This window comes from Pseudophryne corroboree, chromosome 3 (genome assembly GCF_028390025.1).
Source record: "Pseudophryne corroboree isolate aPseCor3 chromosome 3, aPseCor3.hap2, whole genome shotgun sequence".
NCBI lineage: Eukaryota > Metazoa > Chordata > Amphibia > Anura > Myobatrachidae > Pseudophryne > Pseudophryne corroboree.
The window spans coordinates 329,885,731-329,902,331 of record NC_086446.1 but is presented as its reverse complement, the minus strand read 5'-3'; the positions used below and the strand labels follow the sequence as shown (position 1 = coordinate 329,902,331).

Genomic DNA, 16,601 nt, shown 5'->3' with positions numbered 1-16,601 from the left:
AGCATTGCAAAAATAATAACTTAAGGTTACTTGTTATCCAAGTATGTATATTAGAAATGTGCAGTGCCAATATTTAGAGGTCCCAATAGAGTTGGGACTTTTTTTGATAGTTGGAACCTAAGACTTGTCACATACTGTGTGCAACTCAAGCATGCAGACCCAGTAGAAAGACAAAATAAACACCTGCAATTTATTGTTGATCTTTTTGTTAGTCATAATGAGACTAGTCTTTTAAGCCACTCAGGGTTATTTAGAAAAAAGAAAGGTAAGAGAAAAACCTGTAATTTCATTTTGACAGTTTTTTGTTTGTCAAAATTAGACTTTTAAGCCACTCAAGGTTACTTAGACAAAATGGAATCTATAGTTTACCCAATATACCACCAAATGGTTGACATTTTACTAAGTATGCATAAGTATATACCTTTAAAAGATGGGCTCATCCGGGATTTGTACCGGGGATCTCTCGCACCCTAAGCAAGAATCAACGAGCCCACTGTGCATGTCTTTTTTATGTATATTAATGAAATTGTAAGTAAAACTGTTTGTATACATTAGTGAGTATTTTAAAATGCTATTAAATACTATCAGATATTAAGGACTTTAAAAGTACATGAAGAGATGGGCTCGTCCGGGATTTGAACCCGGGACCTCTCGCACCCGAAGCGAGAATCATACCCCTAGACCAACGAGCCATTTGCCTAAGGTCTTCTCATTGAGATTTTACCATTTTTAAAGTAAAACTCAAATTATTTAATAAAAAAATGCAATAAGCTGGAAAAAAAGATGTTACATTTTAAAAATACCATAACTATTTAAAAAAATTATTTATAGCATAGCTAAAATGTTTCCTTAAGGTCAATTTTTGGTCCAAGTATAAATTTTTGGAAATTTCAGTGCCAAGATTTATGGGTTCCTATAGAGTTTTAACTTTTCTAATAGCTGGAACCTAAGACTTGTCTCATACTGTGTGCAACTTAAGCATACAGACCAAGAAGAAAGAAAAAAACAAAAACCTGCAATTAATTGTTGATCTTTTTGTTTGTCAAAAAGAGACTATTCTTTTAAGCCACTCATTGTTTCTTAGAAAAAAGCAAGGTAAGAGAAAAACCTGTAATTTCATTTTGACTGTTTTTTATTTGTCAAAATGAGACTTCTTTGAAGCCACTCAAAGTTACTTAGACAAAATGGAATCTACAGTTTACCCAATATACCACCAAATGGTTGACAGTTTACTAAATATGCATAAGTATATACTTTTTTTTATGGATTGGCAAAAGAAAAATTCACTTGATGCTTTTGACTCAGGCAATTGACATCAATCAGATAATGGAACCATGGTATTTAAAAGAACCTGAGAAGATGGGCTCGTCTGCGATTTAATCCCAGGACCTCTCGCACCCTAAGCGAGAATCATACCCCTATACCAACGAGCCTACTGTTCATGTATTTTCATGTATACTAATGAAATTGGAAGTGAAACTGTTGGAATACATTAGTATTTTAAAATACTATCAGATAATTGAACTAAGCACTTTTAAAGAACCTGAGAAAACAGGCTCATCCAGGATATGAACCTGGGACCTTTTGCACCCGAAGCAAGAATCATACACCCTGACCAACAAGCCACTAGCCAAATAATTTCTTATTCAGTTTTTAACATTTTTTAAGTAAAACTCTAATTATTTAAGAAAAAATGCAAATAACTGGAGAAAACACACAATTTCATTTAATGAAGATGAAACATTTTAAAAATAACATAACAACTTAAAACAAAAAATGTGTATGTAGCATTGCAAAAATAATAACTTAAGGTTACTTGTTATCCATGTATGTATATTAGAAATGTGCAGTGCCAATATTTAGAGGTCCCAATAGAGTTTGGACTTTTTTTGATAGTTGGAACCTAAGACTTGTCACATACTGTGACAAGTCTGCAGTCTGGGTCATGCAGACCCAGAAGAAAGACAAAATAAACACCTGCAATTTATTGTTGATCTTTTTGTTAGTCATAATGAGACTAGTCTTTTAAGCCACCCAGGGTTATTTAGAAAAAAGAAAGGTAAGAGAAAAACCTGTAATTTCATTTTGACAGTTTTTTGTTTGTCAAAATTAGACTTTTAAGCCACTCAAGGTTACTTAGACAAAATGGAATCTATAGTTTACCCAATATACCACCAAATGGTTGACATTTTACTAAGTATGCATAAGTATATATCTTTAAAAGATGGGCTCATCCGGGATTTGTACCGGGGATCTCTCGCACCCTAAGCAAGAATCAACGAGCCCACTGTGCATGTCTTTTTTATGTATATTAATGAAATTGTAAGTAAAACTGTTTGTATACATTAGTGAGTATTTTAAAATGCTATTAAATACTATCAGATATTAAGGACTTTAAAAGTACATGAAGAGATGGGCTCTTCCAGGATTTGAACCCGGGACCTCTCGCACCCGAAGCGAGAATCATACCCCTAGACCAACGAGCCATCTGCCTAAGGTCTTCTCATTGAGATTTTACCATTTTAAAGCAAAACTCAAATTATTTAATAAAAAAATGCAATAAGCTGGAAAAAAGATGTTACATTTTAAAAATACTATAACAATTTAAAAAAATTATTTGTAGCATAGCTAAAATGTTTCCTTAAGGTCAATTTTTGGTCCAAGTATGCATATTTGGAAATTTCAGTGCCAAGATTTATGGGTTCCTATAGAGTTTTAACTTTTCTAATAGCTGGAACCTAAGACTTGTTTCATACTGTGTGCAACTTAAGCATACAGACCAAGAAGAAAGAAAAAAACAAAAACCTGCAATTAATTGTTGACCTTTTTGTTTGTCAAAAAGAGACTATTCTTTTAAGCCACTCATTGTTTCTTAGAAAAAAGCAAGGTAAGAGAAAAACCTGTAATTTCCTTTTGACTGTTTTTTATTTGTCAAAATGAGACTTCTTTAAAGCCACTCAAAGTTACTTAGACAAAATGGAATCTACAGTTTACCCAATATACCACCAAATGGTTGACAGTTTACTAAATATGCATAAGTATATACTTTTTTTTATGGATTGGCAAAAAAAAAAATCACTTGATGCTTTTGACTCAGGCAATTGACATCAATCAGATAATGGAACCATGGTATTTAAAAGAACCTGAGAAGATGGGCTCGTCTGCGATTTAATCCCAGGACCTCTCGCACCCTAAGCGAGAATCATACCCCTATACCAACGAGCCTACTGTTCATGTATTTTCATGTATACTAATGAAATTGGAAGTGAAACTGTTGGAATACATTAGTATTTTAAAATACTATAAGATAATTGAACTAAGCACTTTTAAAGAACCTGAGAAAACAGGCTCATCCAGGATATGAACCTGGGACCTTTTGCACCCGAAGCAAGAATCATACACCCTGACCAACAAGCCACTAGCCAAATAATTTCTTATTCAGTTTTTTACATTTTTTAAGTAAAACTCTAATTATTTAAGAAAAAATGCAAATAACTGGAGAAAACACACAATTTCATTTAATGAAGATGAAACATTTTAAAAATAACATAACAACTTAAAACAAAAAATGTGTATGTAGCATTGCAAAAATAATAACTTAAGGTTGCTTGTTATCCATGTATGTATATTAGAAATGTGCAGTGCCAATATTTAGAGGTCCCAATAGAGTTTGGACTTTTTTTGATAGTTGGAACCTAAGACTTGTCACATACTGTGTGCAACTCAAGCACGCAGACCCAGAAGAAAGACAAAATAAACACCAGCAATTTATTGTTGATCTTTTTGTTAGTCATAATGAGACTAATCTTTTAAGCCACTCAGGGTTATTTAGAAAAAAGAAAGGTAAGAGAAAAACCTGTAATTTCATTTTGACAGTTTTTTGTTTGTCAAAATTAGACTTTTAAGCCACTCAAGGTTACTTAGACAAAATGGAATCTATAGTTTACCCAATATACCACCAAATGGTTGACATATTACTAAGTATGCATAAGTATATACCTTTAAAAGATGGGCTCATCCGGGATTTGTACCGGGGATCTCTCGCACCCTAAGCAAGAATCAACGAGCCCACTGTGCATGTCTTTTTTATGTATATTAATGAAATTGTAAGTAAAACTGTTTGTATACATTAGTGAGTATTTTAAAATGCTATTAAATACTATCAGATATTAAGGACTTTAAAAGTACATGAAGAGATGGGCTCGTCCGGGATTTGAACCTGGGACCTCTCACACCCGAAGCAAGAATCATACCCCTAGACCAACGAGCCATCTGCCTAAGGTCTTCTCATTCAGATTTTACCATTTTTAAAGCAAAAACTCAAATTATTTAATAAAAAAATGCAATAAGCTGGAAAAAAAGATGTTACATTTTAAAAATACCATAACTATTTAAAAAAATTATTTGTAGCATAGCTAAAATGTTTCCTTAAGGTCAATTTTTGGTCCAAGTATGCATATTTGGAAATTTCAGTGCCAAGATTTATGGGTTCCTATAGAGTTTTAACTTTTCTAATAGCTGGAACCTAAGACTTGTTTGATACTGTGTGCAACTTAAGCATACAGACCAAGAAGAAAGAAAAAAACAAAAACCTGCAATTAATTGTTGACCTTTTTGTTTGTCAAAAAGAGACTATTCTTTTAAGCCACTCATTGTTTCTTAGAAAAAAGAAAGGTAAGAGAAAAACCTGTAATTTCCTTTTGACTGTTTTTTATTTGTCAAAATGAGACTTCTTTGAAGCCACTCAAAGTTACTTAGACAAAATGGAATCTACAGTTTACCCAATATACCACCAAATGGTTGACAGTTTACTAAATATGCATAAGTATATACTTTTTTTTATGGATTGGCAAAAGAAAAATTCACTTGATGCTTTTGACTCAGGCAATTGACATCAATCAGATAATGGAACCATTGTATTTAAAAGAACCTGAGAAGATGGGCTCGTCTGCGATTTAATCCCAGGACCTCTCGCACCCTAAGCGAGAATCATACCCCTATACCAACGAGCCTACTGTTCATGTATTTTCATGTATACTAATGAAATTGGAAGTGAAACTGTTGGAATACATTAGTATTTTAAAATACTATCAGATAATTGAACTAAGCACTTTTAAAGAACCTGAGAAAACAGGCTCATCCAGGATATGAACCTGGGACCTTTTGCACCCGAAGCAAGAATCATACACCCTGACCAACAAGCCACTAGCCAAATAAATTCTTATTCAGTTTTTAACATTTTTAAAGTAAAACTCTAATTATTTAAGAAAAAATGCAAATAACTGGAGAAAACACAATTTCATTTAATGAAGATGAAACATTTTAAAAATAACATAACAACTTAAAACAAAAAATGTGTATGTAGCATTGCAAAAATAATAACTTAAGGTTACTTGTTATCCATGTATGTATATTAGAAATGTGCAGTGCCAATATTTAGAGGTCCCAATAGAGTTTGGACTTTTTTTGATAGTTGGAACCTAAGACTTGTCACATACTGTGTGCAACTCAAGCATGCAGACCCAGAAGAAAGACAAAATAAACACCTGCAATTTATTGTTGATCTTTTTGTTAGACATAATGAGACTAATCTTTTAAGCCACTCAGGGTTATTTAGAAAAAAGAAAGGTAAGAGAAAAACCTGTAATTTCATTTTGACAGTTTTTTGTTTGTCAAAATTAGACTTTTAAGCCACTCAAGGTTACTTAGACAAAATGGAATCTATAGTTTACCCAATATACCACCAAATGGTTGACATATTACTAAGTATGCATAAGTATATACCTTTAAAAGATGGGCTCATCCGGGATTTGTACCGGGGATCTCTCGCACCCTAAGCAAGAATCAACGAGCCCACTGTGCATGTCTTTTTTATGTATATTAATGAAATTGTAAGTAAAACTGTTTGTATACATTAGTGAGTATTTTAAAATGCTATTAAATACTATCAGATATTAAGGACTTTAAAAGTACATGAAGAGATGGGCTCGTCCGGGATTTGAACCCGGGACCTCTCGCACCCGAAGCGAGAATCATACCCCTAGACCAACAAGCCTTTTACATAAGGTCTTCTCATTCAGATTTTACCATTTTTAAAGTAAAACTCAAATTATTTAATAAAAAAATGCAATAAGCTGGAAAAAAAGATGTTACATTTTAAAAATACCATAACTATTTAAAAAAATTATTTGTAGCATAGCTAAAATGTTTCCTTAAGGTCAATTTTTGGTCCAAGTATGCATATTTGGAAATTTCAGTGCCAAGATTTATGGGTTCCTATAGAGTTTTAACTTTTCTAATAGCTGGAACCTAAGACTTGTCTCATACTGTGTGCAACTTAAGCATACAGACCAAGAAGAAAGAAAAAAACAAAAACCTGCAATTAATTGTTGACCTTTTTGTTTGTCAAAAAGAGACTATTCTTTTAAGCCACTCATTGTTTCTTAGAAAAAAGCAAGGTAAGAGAAAAACCTGTAATTTCATTTTGACTGTTTTTTATTTGTCAAAATGAGACTTCTTTGAAGCCACTCAAAGTTACTTAGACAAAATGGAATCTACAGTTTACCCAATATACCACCAAATGGTTGACAGTTTACTAAATATGCATAAGTATATACTTTTTTTTATGGATTGGCAAAAGAAAAATTCACTTGATGCTTTTGACTCAGGCAATTGACATCAATCAGATAATGGAACCATGGTATTTAAAAGAACCTGAGAAGATGGGCTCGTCTGCGATTTAATCCCAGGACCTCTCGCACCCTAAGCGAGAATCATACCCCTATACCAACGAGCCTACTGTTCATGTATTTTCATGTATACTAATGAAATTGGAAGTGAAACTGTTGGAATACATTAGTATTTTAAAATACTATCAGATAATTGAACTAAGCATTTTTAAAGAACCTGAGAAAACAGGCTTATCCAGGATATGAACCTGGGACCTTTTGCACCCGAAGCAAGAATCATACACCCTGACCAACAAGCCACTAGCCAAATAATTTCTTATTCAGTTTTTAACATTTTTAAAGTAAAACTCTAATTATTTAAGAAAAAATGCAAATAACTGGAGAAAACACACAATTTCATTTAATGAAGATGAAACATTTTAAAAATAACATAACAACTTAAAACAAAAAATGTGTATGTAGCATTGCAAAAATAATAACTTAAGGTTACTTGTTATCCATGTATGTATATTAGAAATGTGCAGTGCCAATATTTAGAGGTCCCAATAGAGTTTGGACTTTTTTTGATAGTTGGAACCTAAGACTTGTCACATACTGTGACAAGTCTGCAGTCTGGGTCATGCAGACCCAGAAGAAAGACAAAATAAACACCTGCAATTTATTGTTGATCTTTTTGTTAGTCATAATGAGACTAGTCTTTTAAGCCACCCAGGGTTATTTAGAAAAAAGAAAGGTAAGAGAAAAACCTGTAATTTCATTTTGACAGTTTTTTGTTTGTCAAAATTAGACTTTTAAGCCACTCAAGGTTACTTAGACAAAATGGAATCTATAGTTTACCCAATATACCACCAAATGGTTGACATTTTACTAAGTATGCATAAGTATATACCTTTAAAAGATGGGCTCATCCGGGATTTGTACCAGGGATCTCTCGCACCCTAAGCAAGAATCAACGAGCCCACTGTGCATGTCTTTTTTATGTATATTAATGAAATTGTAAGTAAAACTGTTTGTATACATTAGTGAGTATTTTAAAATGCTATTAAATACTATCAGATATTAAGGACTTTAAAAGTACATGAAGAGATGGGCTCGTCCGGGATTTAAACCCGGGACCTCTCGCACCCAAAGCGAGAATCATACCCCTAGACCAACGAGCCATCTGCCTTAGGTCTTCTCATTCAGATTTTACCATTTTTAAAGTAAAACTCAAATTATTTAATAAAAAAATGCAATAAGCTGGAAAAAAAGATGTTACATTTTAAAAATACCATAACTATTTAAAAAAAATTATTTATAGCATAGCTAAAATGTTCCTTAAGGTCAATTTTTGGTCCAAGTATGCATATTTGGAAATTTCAGTGCCAAGATTTATGGGTTCCTATAGAGTTTTAACTTTTCTAATAGCTGGAACCTAAGACTTGTCTCATACTGTGTGCAACTTAAGCATACAGACCAAGAAGAAAGAAAAAAACAAAAACCTGCAATTAATTGTTGACCTTTTTGTTTGTCAAAAAGAGACTATTCTTTTAAGCCACTCATTGTTTCTTAGAAAAAAGCAAAGTAAGAGAATAACCTGTAATTTCATTTTGACTGTTTTTTATTTGTCAAAATGAGACTTCTTTGAAGCCACTCAAAGTTACTTAGACAAAATGGAATCTACAGTTTACCCAATATACCACCAAATGGTTGACAGTTTACTAAATATGCATAAGTATATACTTTTTTTTATGGATTGGCAAAAGAAAAATTCACTTGATGCTTTTGACTCAGGCAATTGACATCAATCAGATAATGGAACCATGGTATTTAAAAGAACCTGAGAAGATGGGCTCGTCTGCGATTTAATCCCAGGACCTCTCGCACCCTAAGCGAGAATCATACCCCTATACCAACGAGCCTACTGTTCATGTATTTTCATGTATACTAATGAAATTGGAAGTGAAACTGTTGGAATACATTAGTATTTTAAAATACTATCAGATAATTGAACTAAGCACTTTTAAAGAACCTGAGAAAACAGGCTCATCCAGGATATGAACCTGGGACCTTTTGCACCCGAAGCAAGAATCATACACCCTGACCAACAAGCCACTAGCCAAATAAATTCTTATTCAGTTTTTAACATTTTTAAAGTAAAACTCTAATTATTTAAGAAAAAATGCAAATAACTGGAGAAAACACACAATTTCATTTAATGAAGATGAAACATTTTAAAAATAACATAACAACTTAAAACAAAAAATGTGTATGTAGCATTGCAAAAATAATAACTTAAGGCAACTTGTTATCCAAGTATGTATATTAGAAATGTGCAGTGCCAATATTTAGAGGTCCCAATAGAGTTTGGACTTTTTTTGATAGTTGGAACCTAAGACTTGTCACATACTGTGTGCAACTCAAGCATGCAGACCCAGAAGAAAGACAAAATAAACACCTGCAATTTATTGTTGATCTTTTTGTAAGTCATAATGATACTATTATTTTAAGCCACTCAGGGTTATTTAGAAAAAAGAAAGGTAAGAGAAAAACCTGTAATTTCATTTTGACAGTTTTTTGTTTGTCAAAATTAGACTTTTAAGCCACTCAAGGTTACTTAGACAAAATGGAATCTATAGTTTACCCAATATACCACCAAATGGTTGACATTTTACTAAGTATGCATAAGTATATATCTTTAAAAGATGGGCTCATCCGGGATTTGTACCGGGGATCTCTCGCACCCTAAGCAAGAATCAACGAGCCCACTGTGCATGTCTTTTTTATGTATATTAATGAAATTGTAAGTAAAACTGTTTGTATACATTAGTGAGTATTTTAAAATGCTATTAAATACTATCAGATATTAAGGACTTTAAAAGTACATGAAGAGATGGGCTCTTCCGGGATTTGAACCCGGGACCTCTCGCACCCGAAGCGAGAATCATACCCCTAGACCAACGAGCCATCTGCCTAAGGTCTTCTCATTGAGATTTTACCATTTTAAAGCAAAACTCAAATTATTTAATAAAAAAATGCAATAAGCTGGAAAAAAGATGTTACATTTTAAAAATACTATAACAATTTAAAAAAATTATTTGTAGCATAGCTAAAATGTTTCCTTAAGGTCAATTTTTGGTCCAAGTATGCATATTTGGAAATTTCAGTGCCAAGATTTATGGGTTCCTATAGAGTTTTAACTTTTCTAATAGCTGGAACCTAAGACTTGTTTCATACTGTGTGCAACTTAAGCATACAGACCAAGAAGAAAGAAAAAAACAAAAACCTGCAATTAATTGTTGACCTTTTTGTTTGTCAAAAAGAGACTATTCTTTTAAGCCACTCATTGTTTCTTAGAAAAAAGCAAGGTAAGAGAAAAACCTGTAATTTCCTTTTGACTGTTTTTTATTTGTCAAAATGAGACTTCTTTGAAGCCACTCAAAGTTACTTAGACAAAATGGAATCTACAGTTTACCCAATATACCACCAAATGGTTGACAGTTTACTAAATATGCATAAGTATATACTTTTTTTATGGATTGGCAAAAAAAAAATTCACTTGATGCTTTTGACTCAGGCAATTGACATCAATCAGATAATGGAACCATGGTATTTAAAAGAACCTGAGAAGATGGGCTCGTCTGCGATTTAATCCCAGGACCTCTCGCACCCTAAGCGAGAATCATACCCCTATACCAACGAGCCTACTGTTCATGTATTTTCATGTATACTAATGAAATTGGAAGTGAAACTGTTGGAATACATTAGTATTTTAAAATACTATAAGATAATTGAACTAAGCACTTTTAAAGAACCTGAGAAAACAGGCTCATCCAGGATATGAACCTGGGACCTTTTGCACCCGAAGCAAGAATCATACACCCTGACCAACAAGCCACTAGCCAAATAATTTCTTATTCAGTTTTTAACATTTTTTAAGTAAAACTCTAATTATTTAAGAAAAAATGCAAATAACTGGAGAAAACACACAATTTCATTTAATGAAGATGAAACATTTTAAAAATAACATAACAACTTAAAACAAAAAATGTGTATGTAGCATTGCAAAAATAATAACTTAAGGTTACTTGTTATCCATGTATGTATATTAGAAATGTGCAGTGCCAATATTTAGAGGTCCCAATAGAGTTTGGACTTTTTTTGATAGTTGGAACCTAAGACTTGTCACATACTGTGTGCAACTCAAGCACGCAGACCCAGAAGAAAGACAAAATAAACACCTGCAATTTATTGTTGATCTTTTTGTTAGTCATAATGAGACTAATCTTTTAAGCCACTCAGGGTTATTTAGAAAAAAGAAAGGTAAGAGAAAAACCTGTAATTTCATTTTGACAGTTTTTTGTTTGTCAAAATTAGACTTTTAAGCCACTCAAGGTTACTTAGACAAAATGGAATCTATAGTTTACCCAATATACCACCAAATGGTTGACATATTACTAAGTATGCATAAGTATATACCTTTAAAAGATGGGCTCATCCGGGATTTGTACCGGGGATCTCTCGCACCCTAAGCAAGAATCAACGAGCCCACTGTGCATGTCTTTTTTATGTATATTAATGAAATTGTAAGTAAAACTGTTTGTATACATTAGTGAGTATTTTAAAATGCTATTAAATACTATCAGATATTAAGGACTTTAAAAGTACATGAAGAGATGGGCTCATCCGGGATTTGAACCCGGGACTTCTCACACCCGAAGCGAGAACCATACCCCTAGACCAACGAGCCATCTGCCTAAGGTCTTCTCATTCAGATTTTACCATTTTTAAAGCAAAAACTCAAATTATTTAATAAAAAAATGCAATAAGCTGGAAAAAAAGATGTTACATTTTAAAAATACCATAACTATTTAAAAAAATTATTTGTAGCATAGCTAAAATGTTTCCTTAAGGTCAATTTTTGGTCCAAGTATGCATATTTGGAAATTTCAGTGCCAAGATTTATGGGTTCCTATAGAGTTTTAACTTTTCTAATAGCTGGAACCTAAGACTTGTTTGATACTGTGTGCAACTTAAGCATACAGACCAAGAAGAAAGAAAAAAACAAAAACCTGCAATTAATTGTTGACCTTTTTGTTTGTCAAAAAGAGACTATTCTTTTAAGCCACTCATTGTTTCTTAGAAAAAAGAAAGGTAAGAGAAAAACCTGTAATTTCCTTTTGACTGTTTTTTATTTGTCAAAATGAGACTTCTTTGAAGCCACTCAAAGTTACTTAGACAAAATGGAATCTACAGTTTACCCAATATACCACCAAATGGTTGACAGTTTACTAAATATGCATAAGTATATACTTTTTTTTATGGATTGGCAAAAGAAAAATTCACTTGATGCTTTTGACTCAGGCAATTGACATCAATCAGATAATGGAACCATGGTATTTAAAAGAACCTGAGAAGATGGGCTCGTCTGCGATTTAATCCCAGGACCTCTCGCACCCTAAGCGAGAATCATACCCCTATACCAACGAGCCTACTGTTCATGTATTTTCATGTATACTAATGAAATTGGAAGTGAAACTGTTGGAATACATTAGTATTTTAAAATACTATCAGATAATTGAACTAAGCACTTTTAAAGAACCTGAGAAAACAGGCTCATCCAGGATATGAACCTGGGACCTTTTGCACCCGAAGCAAGAATCATACACCCTGACCAACAAGCCACTGGCCAAATAATTTCTTATTCAGTTTTTAACATTTTTAAAGTAAAACTCTAATTATTTAAGAAAAAATGTAAATAACTGGAGAAAACACACAATTTCATTTAATGAAGATGAAACATTTTAAAAATAACATAACAACTTAAAACAAAAAATGTGTATGTAGCATTGCAAAAATAATAACTTAAGGTTACTTGTTATCCAAGTATGTATATTAGAAATGTGCAGTGCCAATATTTAGAGGTCCCAATAGAGTTGGGACTTTTTTTGATAGTTGGAACCTAAGACTTGTCACATACTGTGTGCAACTCAAGCATGCAGACCCAGTAGAAAGACAAAATAAACACCTGCAATTTATTGTTGATCTTTTTGTTAGTCATAATGAGACTAGTCTTTTAAGCCACTCAGGGTTATTTAGAAAAAAGAAAGGTAAGAGAAAAACCTGTAATTTCATTTTGACAGTTTTTTGTTTGTCAAAATTAGACTTTTAAGCCACTCAAGGTTACTTAGACAAAATGGAATCTATAGTTTACCCAATATACCACCAAATGGTTGACATTTTACTAAGTATGCATAAGTATATACCTTTAAAAGATGGGCTCATCCGGGATTTGTACCGGGGATCTCTCGCACCCTAAGCAAGAATCAACGAGCCCACTGTGCATGTCTTTTTTATGTATATTAATGAAATTGTAAGTAAAACTGTTTGTATACATTAGTGAGTATTTTAAAATGCTATTAAATACTATCAGATATTAAGGACTTTAAAAGTACATGAAGAGATGGGCTCGTCCGGGATTTGAACCCGGGACCTCTCGCACCCGAAGCGAGAATCATACCCCTAGACCAACGAGCCATTTGCCTAAGGTCTTCTCATTGAGATTTTACCATTTTTAAAGTAAAACTCAAATTATTTAATAAAAAAATGCAATAAGCTGGAAAAAAAGATGTTACATTTTAAAAATACCATAACTATTTAAAAAAATTATTTATAGCATAGCTAAAATGTTTCCTTAAGGTCAATTTTTGGTCCAAGTATAAATTTTTGGAAATTTCAGTGCCAAGATTTATGGGTTCCTATAGAGTTTTAACTTTTCTAATAGCTGGAACCTAAGACTTGTCTCATACTGTGTGCAACTTAAGCATACAGACCAAGAAGAAAGAAAAAAACAAAAACCTGCAATTAATTGTTGATCTTTTTGTTTGTCAAAAAGAGACTATTCTTTTAAGCCACTCATTGTTTCTTAGAAAAAAGCAAGGTAAGAGAAAAACCTGTAATTTCATTTTGACTGTTTTTTATTTGTCAAAATGAGACTTCTTTGAAGCCACTCAAAGTTACTTAGACAAAATGGAATCTACAGTTTACCCAATATACCACCAAATGGTTGACAGTTTACTAAATATGCATAAGTATATACTTTTTTTTATGGATTGGCAAAAGAAAAATTCACTTGATGCTTTTGACTCAGGCAATTGACATCAATCAGATAATGGAACCATGGTATTTAAAAGAACCTGAGAAGATGGGCTCGTCTACGATTTAATCCCAGGACCTCTCGCACCCTAAGCGAGAATCATACCCCTATACCAACGAGCCTACTGTTCATGTATTTTCATGTATACTAATGAAATTGGAAGTGAAACTGTTGGAATACATTAGTATTTTAAAATACTATCAGATAATTGAACTAAGCATTTTTAAAGAACCTGAGAAAACAGGCTCATCCAGGATATGAACCTGGGACCTTTTGCACCCGAAGCAAGAATCATACACCCTGACCAACAAGCCACTAGCCAAATAATTTCTTATTCAGTTTTTAACATTTTTAAAGTAAAACTCTAATTATTTAAGAAAAAATGCAAATAACTGGAGAAAACACACAATTTCATTTAATGAAGATGAAACATTTTAAAAATAACATAACAACTTAAAACAAAAAATGTGTATGTAGCATTGCAAAAATAATAACTTAAGGTTACTTGTTATCCATGTATGTATATTAGAAATGTGCAGTGCCAATATTTAGAGGTCCCAATAGAGTTTGGACTTTTTTTGATAGTTGGAACCTAAGACTTGTCACATACTGTGACAAGTCTGCAGTCTGGGTCATGCAGACCCAGAAGAAAGACAAAATAAACACCTGCAATTTATTGTTGATCTTTTTGTTAGTCATAATGAGACTAGTCTTTTAAGCCACCCAGGGTTATTTAGAAAAAAGAAAGGTAAGAGAAAAACCTGTAATTTCATTTTGACAGTTTTTTGTTTGTCAAAATTAGACTTTTAAGCCACTCAAGGTTACTTAGACAAAATGGAATCTATAGTTTACCCAATATACCACCAAATGGTTGACATTTTACTAAGTATGCATAAGTATATATCTTTAAAAGATGGGCTCATCCGGGATTTGTACCGGGGATCTCTCGCACCCTAAGCAAGAATCAACGAGCCCACTGTGCATGTCTTTTTTATGTATATTAATGAAATTGTAAGTAAAACTGTTTGTATACATTAGTGAGTATTTTAAAATGCTATTAAATACTATCAGATATTAAGGACTTTAAAAGTACATGAAGAGATGGGCTCTTCCAGGATTTGAACCCGGGACCTCTCGCACCCGAAGCGAGAATCATACCCCTAGACCAACGAGCCATCTGCCTAAGGTCTTCTCATTGAGATTTTACCATTTTAAAGCAAAACTCAAATTATTTAATAAAAAAATGCAATAAGCTGGAAAAAAGATGTTACATTTTAAAAATACTATAACAATTTAAAAAAATTATTTGTAGCATAGCTAAAATGTTTCCTTAAGGTCAATTTTTGGTCCAAGTATGCATATTTGGAAATTTCAGTGCCAAGATTTATGGGTTCCTATAGAGTTTTAACTTTTCTAATAGCTGGAACCTAAGACTTGTTTCATACTGTGTGCAACTTAAGCATACAGACCAAGAAGAAAGAAAAAAACAAAAACCTGCAATTAATTGTTGACCTTTTTGTTTGTCAAAAAGAGACTATTCTTTTAAGCCACTCATTGTTTCTTAGAAAAAAGCAAGGTAAGAGAAAAACCTGTAATTTCCTTTTGACTGTTTTTTATTTGTCAAAATGAGACTTCTTTAAAGCCACTCAAAGTTACTTAGACAAAATGGAATCTACAGTTTACCCAATATACCACCAAATGGTTGACAGTTTACTAAATATGCATAAGTATATACTTTTTTTTATGGATTGGCAAAAAAAAAAATCACTTGATGCTTTTGACTCAGGCAATTGACATCAATCAGATAATGGAACCATGGTATTTAAAAGAACCTGAGAAGATGGGCTCGTCTGCGATTTAATCCCAGGACCTCTCGCACCCTAAGCGAGAATCATACCCCTATACCAACGAGCCTACTGTTCATGTATTTTCATGTATACTAATGAAATTGGAAGTGAAACTGTTGGAATACATTAGTATTTTAAAATACTATAAGATAATTGAACTAAGCACTTTTAAAGAACCTGAGAAAACAGGCTCATCCAGGATATGAACCTGGGACCTTTTGCACCCGAAGCAAGAATCATACACCCTGACCAACAAGCCACTAGCCAAATAATTTCTTATTCAGTTTTTAACATTTTTTAAGTAAAACTCTAATTATTTAAGAAAAAATGCAAATAACTGGAGAAAACACACAATTTCATTTAATGAAGATGAAACATTTTAAAAATAACATAACAACTTAAAACAAAAAATGTGTATGTAGCATTGCAAAAATAATAACTTAAGGTTGCTTGTTATCCATGTATGTATATTAGAAATGTGCAGTGCCAATATTTAGAGGTCCCAATAGAGTTTGGACTTTTTTTGATAGTTGGAACCTAAGACTTGTCACATACTGTGTGCAACTCAAGCACGCAGACCCAGAAGAAAGACAAAATAAACACCAGCAATTTATTGTTGATCTTTTTGTTAGTCATAATGAGACTAATCTTTTAAGCCACTCAGGGTTATTTAGAAAAAAGAAAGGTAAGAGAAAAACCTGTAATTTCATTTTGACAGTTTTTTGTTTGTCAAAATTAGACTTTTAAGCCACTCAAGGTTACTTAGACAAAATGGAATCTATAGTTTACCCAATATACCACCAAATGGTTGACATATTACTAAGTATGCATAAGTATATACCTTTAAAAGATGGGCTCATCCGGGATTTGTACCGGGGATCTCTCGCACCCTAAGCAAGAATCAACGAGCCCACTGTGCATGTCTTTTTT

The 16,601-nt window shown here is 32.7% G+C and overlaps 6 non-coding genes across 6 annotated transcripts; all 6 read right to left on the bottom strand.

Moving 5' to 3' along the window:
- Window positions 1-620: 620 nt before the first annotated feature.
- On the bottom strand, window positions 621-692 carry TRNAP-CGG (transfer RNA proline (anticodon CGG)). Its single transcript has one exon. It is a non-coding gene; the product is annotated as a tRNA-Pro (tRNA).
- A 5,291-nt stretch (window positions 693-5,983) lies between these two features.
- Window positions 5,984-6,055, bottom strand: TRNAP-CGG (transfer RNA proline (anticodon CGG)). Its single transcript has one exon. It is a non-coding gene; the product is annotated as a tRNA-Pro (tRNA).
- A 1,722-nt stretch (window positions 6,056-7,777) lies between these two features.
- Window positions 7,778-7,849, bottom strand: TRNAP-UGG (transfer RNA proline (anticodon UGG)). Its single transcript has one exon. It is a non-coding gene; the product is annotated as a tRNA-Pro (tRNA).
- A 1,714-nt stretch (window positions 7,850-9,563) lies between these two features.
- Window positions 9,564-9,635, bottom strand: TRNAP-CGG (transfer RNA proline (anticodon CGG)). The gene has a single exon. It is a non-coding gene; the product is annotated as a tRNA-Pro (tRNA).
- A 1,711-nt stretch (window positions 9,636-11,346) lies between these two features.
- TRNAP-CGG (transfer RNA proline (anticodon CGG)) lies at window positions 11,347-11,418 on the bottom strand. The gene has a single exon. It is a non-coding gene; the product is annotated as a tRNA-Pro (tRNA).
- A 1,715-nt stretch (window positions 11,419-13,133) lies between these two features.
- On the bottom strand, window positions 13,134-13,205 carry TRNAP-CGG (transfer RNA proline (anticodon CGG)). The gene has a single exon. It is a non-coding gene; the product is annotated as a tRNA-Pro (tRNA).
- Between the last annotated feature and the right edge of the window lie 3,396 nt (window positions 13,206-16,601).